Raw genomic sequence first — 20,478 nt, 5'->3', positions numbered from 1 at the left:
CCTTTATTGCCTGGTTTTATAACTATATCAGGAAGAACTTGATTTTTTGAAATTTTGTAGAGCCTTCTGCTTATCTTTGGAGAGATTATATCTAGTGTAGTATAAAGGTTCCACAACCAACCATTTGGTGTCTGCAGCCTGTATCCTGGTCACATGATTAGGTGTAGTTAGCAGGTGGGGTTTGTGTATTGCTCCCGTACAGTGAGACAAAGGGAAGCTAGGTGTTTGCAGGATGGGCCACTCTGACTTAATGATTTAACTCTGCCAGCCCATCTGTAGACCCACTAGCTCTGGCACATTTTCTCTGATGCGTGGTGCAATTCTGAGCAGAACCAACACATCCTGACCAGTGGACCTTGGACCCACTCCCACCCCAAAGCCCCATGCCTAGAACTTCTAGATCATCATTGATTGACAAGCATAACATGCGGGCACAAGTCAACTCTGTCACTGTTTCATGTTTCAGACCTTGAGGATGCTGAGAAAGGGCTTATAATGGCTCCTGAGCAACACCAGCAGACTGAACCCCATACCCTTGTCACCAGCAGGATGGACTACGGGAACACCCTCTATGCTGGTGTAGGAAAGAGTGTAATTAGTAGGTGGGGGTATTCACCATCATATATAATAATACGACAGTCACTAATAGGGCCAGTCAAGTCTCAATCAAATTATCCTTGCTTAACCCTTGGAAAATTGGCAAATGAGCAGTCAGGCTTAACTTAGGAGATAGACCTGTGTATAAACTTTAATTCCAGCAAAACAAAAAATAAGCAAGACACAACACAATAAAATTCCAACACCAATTTACAACAATAGGTAATATTTATATCTTTAAAATGACAGCAAAACTACAAAAATGCAATGTAGGGAAACACATTTCTTTGACTTTCTAAGGACTTAGGTAAAAGTAGTGCCAAAAAGTGCATAGCTCCAACTGAGGGATAACCAAAGAAAAGCTTATGCTTTAAAGGGCTGCACCTGCTGCACTCACAAGCCTCCATAAAAAAAAGGACTGTGCCTGTCTTCAAAAGGACATTAGTGGACTTCCTGATCAGCAACAGGTACAAAAGAGCTGAAGAAGTGACCTGTAAAAACAAATTATGTTTCCCGGCAAAATGACTTGGCATTGTCCCCACAGCCCGTAGCCTTATTGGAACCACTGCTGTGCAAAAACATCTCTGCTGCAGGCCCACGCATCGCAAGCCCCTTGTCAATGGCAGCCTCAGTGACATAGGACTCTGCATCGCAAGCCCTGCAGTTTCAGCCGATGAGCAAGGCATACTAGATGCAGGATTTTGCATCACAATCCCCCACGTTGACAGCCTCCTCAATGACGATGCAGGACCTTGCAACGCTGACTCGAATCTCCTTGTAACTAATGTTGCACAGTACATCTCTTACACAGACCTTGCATCGCCTTGGCTGCGTAATGCATCCCCGACGTAGGACTCCCAACTCTTCAGAACCAACATTAAAGGAACTTTTTTCAGTGTGCCAAACTGGGTTCCTGAAGCCAGCCTGTGTTCCATCATGGCTGGCCTGAACTTCTGACTTTGTGACTTTGCCCCGGTCTAACAGATACCCACATTTGGCACTTTGTGCTTTTTGGCACTATTTTCACGTAAATCTTCTAAATTGCATGTCTCTAGTTCTACTCATTGGATTTCTATTGTTTTGGTCTTAAGTTATGTATTAACATGTAGTTTATGTTTCTAAATAGATGTGGGATTTTTCTTGTATTGCGTTTTCACTTAATTACAGTTTGAAGTGCTGCATAAATGCTTCACACATTGCCTGTAAGTTAAGCCTGAGTGCTCTGTGGCAAGACACCAGAGAGGTGATCACAGATTAATTTGGGGTTTGCTTGTGTCTTCACCCTAACAAGGACTGTAGTGGCTGCTTCTGAAGCGTTTCACCCCCTTTCATCCTTTAACCCAATTTCTTATAAGGGTAAAAAAAATCTGAAAAAAAGGTACATCTTATTCATAGAAAGAAAATCAACTCACCTCAGCTTGTTCAAAGCACAGTATTAGACATGTTTTGTATGTAGCAGATTTTCTTTTTTCTTGAGCTCTATACAATGATGCAAAATGATAAATGTACATATTAACATCCTTTCAATGACCAAACTATTATTATACCTTTTCATTTTATTTTGAAAATGTCAGAAAACTTACAAAACAGTAGCGCCATGTTAAGAATCATGGTATTGGTCTGTTTGTATTATGCTGCCAAAATATTGTAGCCTATATACTAAAATGCTGTGAGGGTATATGGGATAAAGCACCCCCTGCTATACATTATACAGATATTGCAAGTCACTGAGAAGCTCCATGAGCATGTAGATGAATAAGGCAGAAGGTTGAGTTCCTTTCTAAGGTTATGGAACTCTGAGGTGGCTTGCAATATCCGTATTGTGTATGGCAGGGGCACACATCGTACATCCTTGCTGCATAGCTCTTTTATATAAAAGAGACTGCATGTTTGCAAATATGAATAATAAAAACAGAATCTCTAGCACAGAATTAAACACATCAGAAAGCTGTTAGACATTTGTTGCTAAACAATATTAGAATCAGATTTTTTTTAAAGCAGCAGTAGATCAGAATGTGTAGAAACAAGCAAAAACATCTAACTTTTCTATAATTGCCTAAGGAGAGCAGAAAATAAACATGTTACCATAAATGTATCTTTCCTGCTTACTTCTGTAAACTAGATGATAGACCAGAGAAAGAAAAGCAGCATTTTGTTTTTCATTCTTGTAGGAAGCTGGCTCTCTATATAGTGTACTAAAATGAAGTACACTGTGCAGAGAGTCCAGTGAGTTCCCTATTGGTTTACAGAGGCAAAAGTAGATAATGATGACGCTCTATCTGTGGTAATATGGGTGAGCAGTGATGCTTATCAGAGGTAGTGCTATTGTTGTACTCACAGAGACAATAAATGAGTCACACACTCAAGAATAAATGCAAGACCAATTTGCAAAAATAGTCAGGTTTTATATAATTCTTCGTACCAAGAACTTTGTTCTACATTATGTACTTTTAAAGTTGTTCATTTTTCAAGTTTGAAAAATAGATCCGTTTTGTGTGGGCCTGGGCAATGAACTTGTTTATAGAGTTTGTTCAGTTTTCTGCACTCCGCGCTCCTCGGAGTTTGCAGAGTGCAGAAAACTCTGTTGCGTGTAGCACTGTGGAGATTTTTCCTCACTCGCATTCACCAACAGTAAGTTGGCAAGCACAAGATGCTGCTCTGGTAGAATTTCTACTCGAGCGTCAGGAACATCAGCGTGAACTGCACTTTGCTGCTTGCGGAACTCCTCAGATTTTTTGCCACTTTGCGAAGTTTTGCGGATGACACCTAGGCCTAGTTTTGTGCGCAATTGCGCACCACTGAGGTCAATCGGGAAAAAAACAAAATGCATATAAAAACATCCAGTCGACTTTCAAAGTTAACCTCTTGGGTTTTGGTAGTTAGCACAGCTAGGTCCGATGTTCCATCAGCGGATTCTCTGAAGCATTCCGGATTCGGCCAGGAGCAGGGTGCTGAGGCCATTGGTAGCTGATGGGCTATGGGAGAGTGGGCCATTTGAAAACACACTGGTAAGTTAGAGGGGGCCCATTCATGGGAGAAAGTCACTAGGACCTCAAGACCATGGATAGGAGCACAGCGGGATCATCGTAACCGGGGTCTGTGGGGCTGTGTGCAGACCAATAGGTCAGCTGGGCAGAGAGTGTCAAGATGTCCTCACTGTCAGGAGCAGGCAACTTGAAGAGGTGATTTCGGGACAGCTGGGCCACTCATGATGTGGGTCTCAGGGATATCGACATCCATCAATGGGTGCTTGCTTCCTGGGCAGTTGAAGTCCAGAGTGGACTCTTCATCTCGGTTGCAGGAGGTCCATCATTGCTCTGGCAGATCCTTGTGGCAACAATCTTGGTAGGGGCAGAGATTTGACCCTTCAGCACTGGAGTACCACTTTTTGTGTGGGTGCTGAATCGAAGTGGCCAGGGTGCATATAGGGGCCCAATAGGATTGTGGATAGATCGCCCCCGCCAGGCCGGCAGTAGTCACTGCCGGCCCGGCGGGGGCAATCCGCCAGCCATCCACACATCAAAGACCTCCGGCCATATTATGATGTCTGCGGGGGATGGAAAGACGGCACGCCGCTTTTACGCCGTCGACTCGTCGACTGCTGGAAAAAGTGCCTGCATATGGTCAGACACCGCCAATCATATTACAATGGGAAACAAATGTGGGATCACACTGCTTCATCTCCCAGCGGGTTCGCCCCTCAGCATTATGGTGGATGAAGTTCATCAAGCGTGTGTACTTACTCAAAAGTTCTTTGAGTGTTTCACCAGGTTGGTGTAGATCAATGCTGGCCATCTCTAAACACGTGTTTCTGGATTATTATACGTCATCAGTGGACATTAGGCATGAAACTTTTTTGGAGTTGCTGAGCAGGCTGACAAAGTCTTCTCGGGTCACAGTACCTCTCCAGGCGCGCAGGTGCCTCTCCACGAGCTCGTCAGCTCAAAGCGGCTCGAGGGAGCCTTTTAAACAGGAAACAAATGTAGGACCACACTGCTTCACCTCCCAGCGGGTTCGCCCCTAAGCATTATGGTGGATGCAGTTCATCAATCGTGTGTACTTACACAAAAGTTCTTTCAAGTGTTTCTCCAGTTTGGTGCAGATCAATGCAGGCCATCTCTAAACACGTGTTTCTGGATTATTATCCGTCATCAGTAGGGATTAGGCATGAAAATATTTGGGGTTGCTGAGCAGGCTGCCAAAGTCTTCTCGGGTCACAATACCTCTCCAGGCGCGCAGGTGCCTCTTCACGAGCTCGTCAGCTCAAAGTGGCTCGAGGGAGCCTTTTAAACAGGAAACAAATGTGGGGTCACACTGCTTCACCTCCCAACCGGTTTGCCCCTAAGCATTATGGTTGATGCAGTTCATCAAGCGTGTGTACTTACACAAAAGTTCTTTTGAGTGTTTCACCAGGTTGGTGCAGATCAATGCTGGCCATCTCTAAACATGTGTTTCTGGATTATTATCCGTCATCAGTAGAGATTAGGCATGAAAATATTTGGGCATGCTGAGCAGGCTGCCAAAGTCTTCTCGGGTCACAGTACCTCTCCTGGCACGCAGGTGCCTCTCCACGAGCTCGTCAGCTCAAAAGGGCTTGAGGGAGCCTTTTAAACAGGAGACAAATGTGGGATCACACTTCTTCACCTCCCAGCAGGTTCGTCCCTAAGCATTATGGTGGATGCAGTTCAATAAGCGTGTGTGCTTACTCAAAAGATATTTCGAGTGTTTTACCAGGTTAAGGTCGACTGATGACGGTTAATAAACCAGAAACAAGTGTCTAGAGATCAGCACTATCTGCGCCAATCTTGGCAAAATTCTCAAAAATATCAGAGCGAGCTACAAGAGACTGCATTTACCAGAATGCCAGGGGCGAACCTTGCCTGAGAGGTCAGCGGTGTGCTCCCACAGCCTGTTATCTATGTAAAGTACTCCCGTGAGTCATTGAGCAGACGAGCTCGTGGATGAAGCACCTGCGTGCCAGTGAGAGGTACCGGACGTGATATAATGTTTGGTAGCCTACTCAGCAAATCCCAAAATACAAGACTGTATTCTCTACTGATGACGGTTAATAAACCAGAAACACGTGTCTAGAGATCAGCACTATCTGCGCCAATCTTGGCGAAATACTCAAAAATATCGGAGCGAGCTACAAGAGACTGCCTTTACCAGAATTCCAGGGGCGAACCTTGCCTGAGAGGTCAGCGGTGTGCTCCCACATCCTGTTGTCTATGTAAAGTACTCCCGTGAGTCATTGAGCTGGCAAGCTCATGGATGAAGCACCTGCAGGCCAGTGAGAGGTACCGAACCTAATATAATGTTTGGCAGCCGACTCAGCAATCCCCAAAATACAAGACTGTATTCTCTACTGATGATAGTTAATAAACCAGAAACAAGTGTCTAGAGATCAGCACTATCTGCGCCAACCTTGGCGAAATACTCAAAAATATCGGAGCGAGCTACAAGAGACTGCATTTACCAGAATGCCAGAACGAACCTTGCCTGAGAGGTCAGAGGTGTGTGGACAGTCCTTTTCCATTGCAGGCAGGTCTGCAGCCAGCAGATCCACCCTTAAAGGAAATGGCACAGGATGTGCCATCAGTGTTTCGGGCGCATCCTAATGTGCATGGCGGGACCGCCACAGCATCGGCTGGCGGTCCCGTGCTCCGTTTCTGTGGCAGGCGGACTATGTCCGCCCGCCATCGTAATATGCTCCTAAGTCAGTAAGTTAGGAGTCTGTGGTTTGCGGCCTGCTGATGCAGGGGAGGAAAGCCTTAGCGCCAAGGGAGGTTTTTTGGCAATATGTTGAATATTGGAAGTCCTCCAGGGGTCTTGGCATGGCGTGGTAGCACACCACAATAGTTGAGTCCTTCAGACAGCAGGCAGGGTTTGGCACCAATTTCTTTGCAGGAGAGCTGCAGTTCTTGGGCAGCAGATCTTCTTGATCTGTTTCTTCTGTGGAGCCATTGAATCTAAGGTTCAAGTTCGAAGGATGACACCTAAATACTAAATTTAGGAGTGTTAAAGGGGCGGACAGGTAGTAGCCAATGTGCTAACTACGTTTAGGGTGTCTACACCCTCTAAGTGACCACTTCCTCTGGGAAGGGGCGCTACCCTAGCCCTAATAGGTTGTTTTCCCACCACCTCAAGATGGTGGATTTTCAAAAGTAGTGTCTACATCGCCAGCCACACCTTAGGAGTGGTGGTGGTTGAATGTGGAGACTCCTCCTCATCTAATTAATTTTCCCACCTTTCCACCAGCCAAAATTGGAGTAGAATAGGGGGTGTTGGCATCTCCCACTATCTAAGGAAGCCTGGATGGCACTTCAAAGGTGGCATCGCCTTTGAAGCTTCGTGCTCAGGAAGACCATCCTGGCCTGTAGGATGTGTGAAGCACCTCTGATGAAGCAAAGCTTCGCATATTTTGCGGCTTGCCGAAGTCAAGAACCTCGTTTATGTGTAATAAGGTAACAAAAACGTATGTTTTACTAACGTTTATTTTTGTTTAGGCAAAGTTTGCGAAGCTTGCCTACGTGTATTTCTAATACATTTAACCCGTGTACTTTAAAATGGCCGCCGCTTGTATTTTAGTTACTGCGCATGCGTCAGCCGCACTCACGTGTCCTGACGCGTCTGCAGAAGTGGAGGGAAATTTATGCGCATGCGTAATCCATAGCTGTGCTCATCATGTGGTACTGCTCGTGCCACTGCTCTTGTGTCTGTATCAATGTAGCTAACATTTAACCTGCATAAGTATATTTTATAATGATAAGTAGAAAGTACAAACCCTGTGATGTGTTTTCATGATGACATTATTATGTATTAATTTGTTTTCGCTTACTTTTCATGTACCGCGAGGAATGGGGGTCTGAGTGAAAGGAGAGCCATATTGAAGGTCCCTTCTGCGCCTGCGCAACTTTGGCAGCACAGTAGACCTTGACTGATGGAACATAGCCAGTTGGCAGCGATGGGCGAGATGCTCCTGAGAAAGTCACCTCTGCCCTGCGAGAACAGCGAATGTGGCTCCTTATATGTTACATTGTAATATTACGCTACTGTTTGCCGTGTAGCTTCTCATGGGAACCCCAATCTTACTAGGCGGTGCCCAAACATGCAAATACAGGCTTGAAATGTTGAATTGTGATTGGTGTGTTACCCAAATCCTACCTTAGGACCAATCGAAATTGAGGGATTCTGACACTTTGCAACATTGGGGGGTGGTACACTGTCCCCAAACTGTATATCTACCCTGGGTTCACCTAGGGAACCGTCCGACTTGTCTGGTTTAGCTGACCTGTCACTGACCCATCGTACTCAATAGGTGACTGAAGATACAGAGCGCTGCAGAGCACTCTGTCCGAATTTGACCATAGACTAAGGTTCTACTGAACCTTAAAGTGTTGGCGAAGCACTTTGCTGGAAGTTCGCTGACCCAATCGGGGTCTTGATCGATAACTGCAGAGCGGGTGGAGCGCAGGCGTTGCTTCCGAACTGTGGGTTCCGGTCCTGTCCTGAGCGGTCCTGTCCTGAGGGTTTGCTGTCCTGTCCTGAGGTCCTGTCCTGATTCCTAATCCGAGGGTATTCTGTCCTATCCGGGGTGTCCATTCTGCACCTGCTGTCCTTTGAGGGGTATCCTTCCTTGAGGGTTTCCTGTCCTTAACTGACCCGTGGCCAGGGTTTGGTTTCCACACCTTTCTAGGTAAATATTGCTCTGAACCTCTTAAATCTTGCACCTTCTGAATTTCTAACTTTTGCTTCAATAAAGTTTACCATTGCACATGTTATTTTTCCATGTCTTTCCGCAACTATTGAAAGTCATTTGCATTTTTCCATAAGTTTGTTCCTATGTCTTCTCACTTGTTAGAAATTATATTTTGCATTGCAGTTTGTCATTTTCTGATATGGTCTAGAACCTCATTGCCTAGATTGTTTAAAGGCCCGTTCACCTTAAGTGAAGCGTGTTACTCTTTATAGGCCCTCCTGTAGTTATACCTACATAATCCGCCTATGCTTAAATATTATTGAATAGCATAGTATCTTCTCGTTACATTTATATCAGTATTTCAATGATTACTCTGTCATTATTTCTTTACAGTTATATCATTTACGTTATCTTGGTTATTGATTGCCTTATATTGATGTACCTTATACATGAAGCAAATGAACTTTAGATAAACATTTTAAAACTTCCCGTTGTCCGTGGTCATTTCAAACAGTATTTGAATGTTATTGGTTGGGTTTGTATTTTGCTGCCTTTCCTTTTACAGCTAGCTCCCTGATTCATTGTGGTCATTAGGTACCCGCATCAGTGGATGGTAAGTCGGGTGCACTGAGAAATAATAGTAGGGAACACACACACAAATTGGTAGAGCTCGTGAAGTCACCTGGTCAATGTATATGGTGATTTGAAAGTATATGGGCCCTGAAGCCGGAAACGGCGAAAATTATTGGTCGGGTGGCCTCGCGCGCTCTATCAGTTTTACTGGTAAGCAGAGGTATGGTTAGGGACTAGCTAAAGGTTAAGCAGGATTAGTTAGACTAGTTGAGTCGGAAGCTGCTAGTACATTAATGCTGCTATAAGAGCGGCTGTTCCGAGGGGACTGATCACTCTCTTGTGAATACGCTGCTGAAATCAATGAACTGTTTTTTCATTATTATTCTTGTTCTTATATTGTTATATGTATTAATCCATGCGTTTGTCAACCGTTTAGTTTCTTGTTGTCCGAACTCCCCGGGGAATTGAAAGGGCAAGTGGTGAATAGAATCCATTGTCCTGAGGTCACAGGCTCGAGGAAAGTTAGGTGCAGGTTAAGATAACCGGGAAGCACTAACTAGGGTTTTCTGAATACATGTGTGAATAAATGTCAGTAACGGGGTTCATTGGCAAAATTCCCATAGTGGCGTAACCTGGTAAGGGTCACATCGGAAGAGTAGCAGGTTCCTCGGAGCTAGCGTGAAAGCAGAGGGGTCCGCTGGGAAACCTTAAACTCGGAATATATCCCGGAAAGAAGTGGATGAGTTTAGGGGAATAACAGGTTCACCGATGCTAAAGTGAAGGGTAGGCGGAAGAGATCTACCCGCAGCGAGTGAAAAGTAAATGGAAGTAGTTTACTTGCAGTAAAATAATTCTTTCTCTGTCTAGACACTTGAGCACTGTGGCGAATGTGTATTTGTTGTAAAATAACCAAGCACTGAGCACTTTAAAAGAAAGAAAGTTTCCGTTACCTTGTGAAGGGAGGGAGTCAGTCGCGAAGCGCCTCTGACGTCACTCTGTGCCGCGCTGGGATTGGTAGAAGCAGCGGGCGGGTAGCGGAGCTGAGATTGTAAAGGAGGGGTGAGCGCCAGAGCGTGGGAACTGTCTCACGAAGGGGCCGCGCACCCATTGGCGGAGATTATTTAGAGTCGCGCACCCATTGGTTGCACAGATTTCTGAAGCGCGTTCTGATTGGAGGTAGTTTGTAAACAAAGTTTAGCGTAGAAGTCGTATGTGGCACTCGCAGACTACAGGAACTCGACCTGATCCAAGGCACCTAGGGTTTGAAAGGGATCAGTGGAAAACTAATAGATACGATATTATGTACGGAACAAAGAGAAAATTGTCCCTTGTAAGTAAGGTGAAAAATTATTTTAAAACGGACAAACCAATTAAATCTAGAGAAGGTGTTCTTGTCCCACCACCCAATACTCCCGCCTCATTCATGATGTTTGACCGAGGATACAATACCTGTGTGTGGTTGGAGAATTGGGTGAAGTACACAAAAGATGACGGAGTATTGGCTTTTCCGTTAGATGGGACTTTCAATGGTAGGATCCTATTTAATTTAAGAACTCGGATGAATGAACTGCATCCCAGACCGAGACTAACGCAGTATGAGGCATTAGAGGAATGGGAGATTGAGGCTTTTGAAAGAGAAAGACCCCGAATGGACAAGGGTTTGACCAAGTGGTACCCCAGGCTGAAACAGGAGTCCAGGGATAAAAGGATGAAACAGTGGAGGCAGAGCATGATTGTTGAGGGTCTGTTTCCCATGATGCCGGCATGTCATAACCCTGCAGCGGGTGAGAAAAGTACCGAAAAGTGTAAGCATTGGGGGGCCCCTGGGGAGTCAGATGATGAACTGATAGATGACATCTGTACCAGAAGTCCGCCACCTTATAACGAGGGAACCCGACCTTCCAGTGTAGGAGATGCTCCCCGACGCCACTTCCTCAAGGAAGAAGACAGATCCCTAGGACTGGGAGGGGGTGGTCAAGTATTGCCCTATTTTGAGAAACCCGAACCGGCGGAAACAAGGGATAAATATCCCAAAGTGCCCGCAAGCCAGGAAGAAAAATATTCACGCACGAAAGTTTTCTTTCCCAGACCCCTGTATGAAAACGAAGAGAAACCATCGAATTCAGGACTGCCTTTTGTTCAACCTCCATATGAGGAAGAACGCAGGTCCTTTAACACTGGAACTTTATTCCCGAAACCAAATTATGGTGGAGGACCAAGTGAAACGCATCCTACTGCCCCGAGTTTTACTCCTCCATTGACCCCACAGATATTACATGACACGACTTTAAGAAGGATACTAGTGGAAAAGGAGCAAGAGGCCCTAGCTAGACAAAGGACAGAAATAATTCAGAAAATCTCCCAGTTAAATACCAGTCCTGAGGCATTGACTATTCCAGTAACTATTGGACCAGTGGTCCCGTTATACGGAAATGGTCAGGGAAATCCGATTACTCCAGTTATGACCCCAGTCATGGCACCCCCGAGACAGGAACCGATAATCATAGATGATCAGTCCAGTGAGTGCGAGTCTGAAGTTGCGTTCTTGGACTTGCCAAACAAACCGACCGGAAAGGGAATGCAGCAGAGGCATAACCCTTTTAATGCGAAAGAAATTAAATTAGAGTCAGCAACAGGCACTAGGAATGTCTCTCTGGTAACTCCGGATGAAATTGAGAGTTGGAGTCGTGAATTAGAGAAACAGACTCCGCAAACGAAACCTTTAGATCTCTACAAGCTGAGGGTAGAAATAGAAGAATTAATGGCAGGAAATGTGGGGTTGGATCGATTGAATACCTACTCTGAAGAAGAATTGTCGTTCATATGTAAAAGCTTTACAAGGAACACCAGAGTGCTCCACGAAAAACTGACCGAAACCGCAGCTAGTATGGGGGTAGATATCTCGAAATCCAAGCCCTTACAGAAACCGTACAGAGCAGACTTCTCAGACAAAGATATAGAGCACCTGAATGTGGCGGGAAAAAAGTTGCAGATTAAAGAATTATTGGGGGTACTGCAGAAATGGGGAGATGTGGAAAGATGGAGAAGCAGGTGGGCGAAAAAGAGGGAAGAGGCTCGCTCCCGACAAGTGACTCCTGAATTTGCTTTAAGGGAGGTAGAGAAACCTGAGCAGTTATGCCCCATGCGCGAAGTACCTGGAGGGAAATATGTGCATGTCCCCTGGTCTAGACAGGATATTGTGTCCTTTACGAACGATTTTCCAAAATTAAGAGAGAAACCAGTAGACTGGTACAGGCAGGTGGAAAGGTTCGTGAAGGTACAGAAATGTCTGTGGAAAGACCTGGATGGGTTTTTCGACATTGTGGTTCCGGTAGATTTATGGACCCAGTGTAAAATAGCCATAGACTGGCCTACTGAAGAGTACCCAAGAAATAAGGAAACAGGGGAGCCATCAAAGGATGTCATGCGAAAATATGAGCAGGTAATTCAGCATTTGAAAGAAAAGGTGCCCGCAAAAGAAACTGATTGGACAAAAATAGATAGAACAACACAGGAAAGGGACGAGACAGTGCACTCCTTCTATGAGAGGTTATTGCAGGTATTTAAAACATACAGTGGTATTGATAACATCGATTTGAAGGACATGACGCACTTTATTTACAGGTTTGTAAATGGTTTAAGACCTGAAATTTGTCAGTGGATAAAAGATAATAAAATCTGTTGGCATACAAAGAAAATGGATGAGGTCCTGCGGTACGCTAAGTACTGCGAGGACGAGATGGCAGAAAAGAAAAAGGCCCTTAAGGAAAAAGTGATGTGGGCTCAAGTAAAGCTCGCAGAACAGCAGGAAAAACAATTGAGTAACATGGTTAAAAATGCTGAGAACAAAAGTCCTGGGGGAGGGGGTGGAGGAAAGCCCCGGCCCAAATTTAGCAGGGAAGAGGCTATGAAGAAATTTCCCTGCCATCAGTGCGGCGAAATTGGACACTGGCGAAACGAGTGTCCCCAACTGACAGATGATAACCCCAAAACACCTGATTTAACTCCACAGACGCAGAAAGAAAGACCAAGAAAAACGCAACCACAGGTAAAAACAGTTCAGGTGCCTCGTGCGCCAAAGCAAGTATACAGGGGAAAACAGGGAGAGGGTGAGGAGATAGAAGTTTGGGAAAGCGGTGAGAACAGAAATACAGCAACTTCGCAGTATCTGCTAAATGATACCTTCCTTTGTAATGATCAGTACTGACGGGGCCTGAGAGGGGAGGACGAGGAGTGCGTACTTGGCGCTTCCTTGCCGGTAGACCAGTCTGGACCATACATTGAAGGAAAGGTCGACGGAAATGATGTCACCTTTCTATTGGACACTGGCGCTACCCGTTCTACTGTAAGAACAGTGGACGTTCCAAACCTACCCCTCTCGGGAGAAAATATCCAAGTAGTGGGTGTATCTAATCAATTGATTAGTACTCCTGTTACCGAACCAATGGAGATTTCAATTGGAAATTTTAAACAAATGCATAGGTTTGTCATCTGTGACACCAGTCCAGTGAATCTACTGGGTCGTGATTTGCTGTGCAAAATGAACTGTACCATCTTTTGCACACCAAAAGGTGTTGAAATACAGACCCCGGATGAAGATGGCATTTATAAACTATTGTTACTTAGACCTGACTCAGAAATTAAAAGATTGACCCTGCACGATTTGCCCCAAGAACTCCAGGAAGTGGTAAAGCCAGAGGTGTGGGATTTCACTGGAAAAGATGTGGGATTAATGAAAGATGTGGACCCCATACAGATAGCCATCAAGGACAATGCAGTATATCCTAACACTAAGCCCTACCGAATGAATGCTGAAGTGAAAGCAGGTGTCACTCTGGAAATACAAAAATTATTAGAAGGAAACATCATACAGGAAGTGATGAGCAGCCCATGCAACTCACCGATTATGGGCATCAAGAAGCCTAGTGGCAAGTATAGGGTAGTGCAAGACCTGAGAAAGGTAAACAAAATTGTAGTTCCTTGCTGCCCTATTGTCCCGAACCCAGCAGTGATATTGTACCAGATTCCTTGGGATGCTGAGTGGTTCACTGTGATTGATTTGTGTCATGCATTCTTTTCGATACCCCTGCAGCCCGACAGCAAATTTCTTTTCTCGTTTGCCTTCGAAGGTCACGTGTATTGTTGGAACCGGGTCCCTCAGGGGTATACAGAGAGCCCTTCTATCTTTAATCAGATCTTGAAAAAATGTCTAGAGACTTTGATCTTACCTGGGAACTCTGTCTTAGTGCAATACATAGACGACCTTCTACTGGCGTCTAAAAGTCATAGGGACTGTGTAGTTGACACCATTGCCCTCCTAAATCATCTGTGTGAGAAAGGGCATAAAGTGGCCCCTGACAAACTACAGTTCTGTGCAAAATCAGTGAAATATCTAGGACACCAGATAGAAAAGGGTGTCAGAAAAGTCACATCAGAAAGAGTGAGAATAATTCAAAAGATGCAGTTGCCCCGTACTCAAAAAGACGTCAGAATGTTCCGGGGTGTACTAGGATACTGCAGGCAGTGGATTCTGGGATTTGCAGTCTTAGCCAGGCCTTTGATAAAAATGACCACGAGAGGAATGCCAGACATTGTAGAATGGGACGATGAAAGCCTAATGGCTTTCACAAGACTGAAAAACTGTCTGTGTACAGCCCCTGCGCTGGGAATGCCAGATTATTCCAAAGAGTTTGCCCTATTCTGTGACACTCGCGATAATTGCGCATTGTCAGTCCTGACTCAAGAACATGGCACGACCAGAAGGCCTGTGGCCTATTTCTCTGCCACCCTGGACCCAGTAGCTGCTGGGTTACCAGGCTGTCTGAAAGCAGTAGCTGCTACCTGTGCAAGTTTGGAACAGAGTGAGTCCATAGTCATGGGACATCCTGTGACTGTGTATGTTTCACATGGAGTGGTAATTCTATTGACCAGAACTAAAACGCAGTATCTCACCCCTAGTCGGCTGACTAAATACGAGAGGATTCTTGTGGGTGCAGCAAATGTAAGCATTGTTAGGTGCGGTATTCTGAACCCTGCCACTTTACTCCCCGACCCCATGGACATGGAAGGTGGGGATGATGATGAACATGATTGCATTGATCTGACAGAGTTCAGCACCAAACCACGCCCAGACATAAAAGAAACGCCATTGCCTGAGCATGATAAAGAGCTGTTTGTAGATGGTTCCTGTCTAAGACATGAACTAGGAGGCCTGAGTGCTGCTTATGCAGTAGTCTCTTTAACAAAAATTGAAGAAGCAGGTTACCTATATAACATCAAGTCTGCACAAGTAGCCGAATTGATTGCTATGATAAAAGCTTGCAAAATTGGGAAGAACATACGCATAACAGTGTATACTGACAGTCAGTACTGTTATGGAGTTGTGCATGACTTTGGCCAATTGTGGCTACAGAGGGAATTCCTGACTTCCTCAGGTACTCCCATTCGGAATGCAAAAGTTGTTCATGACCTTTTAGAGGCCATCCAATTGCCAAAGGAACTGGCAGTGGTAAAATGTGCTGCTCATAAGAAGAGCATGGACAAAGTATCAATGGGAAACGATTATGCTGATCGAGTGGCCCAATGGTGCGCCAGAGATCGGTATATCGTAAATCCAAAACGAGGGGGGCCAGGAACCAGCTGCCAACTTCAAGTGTTTGAGGAAGTGCCTACTTGGGATGAAGTGAGAGAGTGGCAGGAGTCGGCTCCTTGGCAAGAAAGAGAGAAATGGAAGGAGGATGGGTGTAGACCGAGACGTGTGGATGGTGTCATTTTGGGCCCAACTGGTATGCCTGTGTTACCCCAACACTTGCTTGGCACAATGGCAAGATTAATACATGAAGGATCACACATTGGTAGGGATGCCATGATTCTGGTATTTCAACAGACTTGGTACAGTAAGAAGTTCAGGAAAGTAGCAGAGTCCCTCTGCCAGAGGTGCCTGTCATGTCAACAGATGAACCCAGGCAAGAGGACAATGGTTGAGCTGAGCAAAATTGGGAGATCAGGGGGTCCCTTTGTAAGGATACAGATTGATTTCATCACCATGCCCCGTTGTGAAGGGAAGCGATATGTCCTTGTCATTGTTTGCGTATTTTCAAAATGGGTAGAAGCTTACCCTACTCCCCAAAGTGACGCACTGACAGTAGCGAAGTGTTTAATAAAAGAACTGATACCTAGATTCGGGGTGCCATTCATTATTGAATCAGATAAGGGTGGACATTTTCAGAATGAAATACTGGCTGAACTCTGTAAGGCCTTTGGAATAAGGCAGAAACTTCACTGTGCATATCATCCAGAGGCTTCTGGAATAGTGGAACAAGTAAATGGAACTATCAAAAACAGACTAGCAAAGCTGACTGATGCAACTGGCATGACCTGGGTGAAGGCCCTGCCCCTGGTCCTGATGGGACTGAGAAGTGTTCCTGACCGCAAGACAGGCCTAAGTCCCCATGAAATCATTATGGGAAGAGTGATGAGACAAGCATGGGTGCCAGGAAGCAAACTGTTGAGTATTACTGATGATTTGGTGCTTGAATACTGCAGAAGATTGGGTGACCAAGTGCGTTCTATCTCTCGCCAGATTGGAGACAACGGCATCCTCAATCCAACGACTCCTCTCCACAGCTTGGTTCCAGGAGACTGGGTCAAAATAAAGAAACACACTCGATCAAGCTGTCTGGCACCAAGGTGGGGAAAGAAACGCCAAGTAATCCTGGTAACAACCACTGCAGTGAAGGTCGCAGGTATTCCCCAGTGGATCCACGCTGGCCACACCCAGAAGGTATTACCAGACAAAGAACTTGAAGAAGAAGGGCATCCAGCAGAGGACTCTGCAGGAGCCAGACCAGAAGCAGCTGACAACGAGCAGCCCAGCACCAGTCAGGCTGCAGGAACAGCAGACGTTGGCCCAGGAGTAGTTGACTACGAACTGCCGAGAATCCAGCCTGCTGAAGAGGTCCAGGAAGCTGAGCCAGGAGTAGCTGATGACGAGCTGCCAAGCATATGGCCAGAAGAATGGATACCGATGATTGATCTGACCGAAGATCCTATCAGAACAAGAGAGCGACTTTGTGAAGGTAGAGAGTGGACTAGTCAGGAAAAACAAGGCACAGGCAAAGAACCTCAGCCGCCTGAGATTCACATCAAAACTGAGGAAGGAGAAGGTCAGACAGGGACAGAACAGGTGTTCGATACACCTCCACTAACTCCTGATGTGGATAAGGGACAGCTTAGACATAGAGTGATAGTTCGAGCAGAAGAAAATCAAGAGATCGAAGTGCTTGAACAGGATCAGATAGGGTTAGAAGAACGGGTTCAGGAAACAGAAACAGAATCAGAAACAGAGACAATCGAAAGCCAAAAACAACATATTCCTGAACAAGGCCAGATTAGTAACCAGGCAGAAGAATTTGATGCTAGCCCTGGAACTAGCGAGATAAGGGAAGAAGAAGAAGAAAGTGAAGCAGAATTGCCACAAGCTAAGGAGAATAAGAGGATAAGAGAAGAAAGCGAAGTCCAAGTACCAACTAATAGACTAAAGAAAAGAAACAACCTTGAGCCTAGGTTCGTAAAGAGACTAAGGCTAAGGATAAAGACGGTGGAAGAAAAACGTGCAGAAGCAAGGAGAAGTGCACGGATAGCAGAGCAAGAAGAAAACTCTTCCAAAAGAAGGAGTGAGCGAATAAAAAGACAAAACAAGAAGTACAAGTCTCCTGAATGGACACTCGTTTTGGAAGAACTTGAAGATCTTGATATAACTGACGTAAGCGATGGAGAGCCCGTCCCTGAGTACTCTGCTGAAGAAGAAGACGAACCACCGTGAATTTGCACAAAGTAAGCTAACTGTGTAAAGACACAAAGAGGGGTCGAGAAACTTCTTCTGAGCCGAAATGTCTGATTCAACTGTGAATGGTAGACCTAGTTGCAGTCGTTTCAAGACGTGCTGCAAGGTGTGTATATGTAGTATAGTAGTATTGATAGTAATTTGGATAGGACTAACAATCTTTATACCCTTCACTGTAAGTAAAGATACTAACATTGTCCCTACTGAAATTGTAAATACAGACAGTGAGGAGTTGACAACACAGAGTGTAGCAAGACATGAGAGAGCACTGAGACAAACAAAACGAGACTTAGAAGCATCAGATGAGGGAGGACTACATTATCATGGAATTAAGAACAGGACACACTTAAATGTTTTTGCAAACTTGTTAATACACTATGTAGAGACTATGGAAATTGAGGATTGCTATGTCTGCATGAAGCTACCTACTTCTGTGGCTGAAGGCGTGACATACCATCACTTGCCATTGACATACGGAATCTCCTGTAGCATTTTAGCTAGTTTATTTTACAAAAGAGGACCGTTACAGTACTATTACTCTAATAATGACGTAATCTTTTCTGAACTTCCTATACGTGGGAACTTGAATCCTGTACATACCAAAAGCGACACCATAAGATATATGGGAGACTACTTCTTGACTATAGGTAACATTGACATAGCTGATGCACACAGAGATAACTTGACTTGTTCTTTGCGTGAACAGGAAAAGATGTTCCTGAACATGGCAGAGAAAAGAAGAATTAAAATACAAAAGAAGGCTAATGACGAAAGTCAGAAAAAGCCAAAGTGGGCTGAGAACATGGAAGGCACCTCAAATGGTGGGGCGGGACCTGCTCTGTTGCTGGATTTTGAAAAGAAAGGCAAGCTATGTCTTCACCGCGAGAAGACTAGCTATTATAATAATGTTTTCATTGGTTCCAGTGAATGCGAACATAATTACAAGGTAATTGGAGGTTGGGGTTTCAAAAATGGGTCAGAGCCTGTGTTTCCTGGAATTTATTATATTTGTGGGGACAAGGCTTATTTCAAATTGCCGGATCACTGGTATGGAAGCTGCTATTTTGGCATTGTCTTCCCGAAAATATACCATGTGAATGGAAAAGCTGGAAGCAATGAAGATACTAATGGCTTAGTGCGTAGTGAAAGAGAAAGTATAGGTGAAATTATGGGTAGTATTTTCAGTGCACTGATACCTGGAGTGGGAGTGGTTCTGAACACTCACAGAATTTGCAAATTGTCTACTATAGTGGATGTGCTGTCTACTGAAACAGCTCATGGATTTCTGCTGGTCAATACCGAAATGGTTGCGATCAGATCAATGGTTTTGCAGAATCGACTTGCTCTTGACACCTTATTAGCGAAAGAGGGCGGAGTCTGCCGGATGTTGAAGGCGCAACATTGTTGCACTTATATTCCGGATAAAAGTGTACAGATCAAAATATATGTGAAAAACATTACGAATTTGACAAAGGAACTCAAACCACTCGAGGTTGATAGTGCCTGGAAGAGACTGGTAGATGGTCTCTCAAATGTAGGTCATTGGCTTGCTAGCGTAGGTAAAAGCTTATTGTTCAAGATACTGATGCCAATTGGTATTATAGGTCTTATTATATTTCTCATTTTTATCTGTTGTAAATGCCGTAAGCGCACCAAGAAGCACGAGGTAAATGCAAGAGGGTTGAAACGGAGTGTGGATGAGATTGAGTTGGAGGAAGTGAATGATCAGATATACAAAAAGGTGAAGACTTCTCACCCTACTAAAACTGAGAGAGAAAAGTTAGAACGATTGCTGGAAGAGATAGAGCTATATAAAGTGTGAAAGAAAGTTGGCATCTGGTTCCATTTTTGTGATGATAGTAAATATCATCAAAGAGGGGATTGATGAAGCAAAGCTTCGCATATTTTGCGGCTTGCCGAAGTCAAGAACCTCGTTTATGTGTAATAAGGTAACAAAAACGTATGTTTTACTAACGTTTATTTTTGTTTAGGCAAAGTTTGCGAAGCTTGCCTACGTGTATTTCTAATACATTTAACCCGTGTACTTTAAAATGGCCGCCGCTTGTATTTTAGTTACTGCGCATGCGTCAGCCACACTCACGTGTCCTGACGCGTCTGCAGAAGTGGAGGGAAATTTATGCGCATGCGTAATCCATAGCTGTGCTCATCATGTGGTACTGCTCGTGCCACTGCTCTTGTGTCTGTATCAATGTAGCTAACATTTAACCTGCATAAGTATATTTTATAATGATAAGTAGAAAGTACAAACCCTGTGATGTGTTTTCATGATGACATTATTATGTATTAATTTGTTTTCGCTTACTTTTCATGTACCGCGGGGAATGGGGGTCTGAGTGAAAGGAGAGCCATATTGAAGGTCCCTTCTGCGCCTGCGCAACTTTGGCAGCACAGTAGACCTTGACTGATGGAACATAGCCAGTTGGCAGCGATGGGCGAGATGCTCCTGAGAAAGTCACCTCTGCCCTGCGAGAACAGCGAATGTGGCTCCTTATATGTTACATTGTAATATTACGCTACTGTTTGCCGTGTAGCTTCTCATGGGAACCCCAATCTTACTAGGCGGTGCCCAAACATGCAAATACAGGCTTGAAATGTTGAATTGTGATTGGTGTGTTACCCAAATCCTACCTTAGGACCAATCGAAATTGAGGGATTCTGACACTTTGCAACATTGGGGGGTGGTACACTGTCCCCAAACTGTATATCTACCCTGGGTTCACCTAGGGAACCGTCCGACTTGTCT

The sequence above is a fragment of the Lissotriton helveticus genome, chromosome 1_1, assembly GCF_964261635.1.
Source record: "Lissotriton helveticus chromosome 1_1, aLisHel1.1, whole genome shotgun sequence".
Lineage (NCBI taxonomy): Eukaryota > Metazoa > Chordata > Amphibia > Caudata > Salamandridae > Lissotriton > Lissotriton helveticus.
This window is presented reverse-complemented; position numbering follows the sequence as displayed.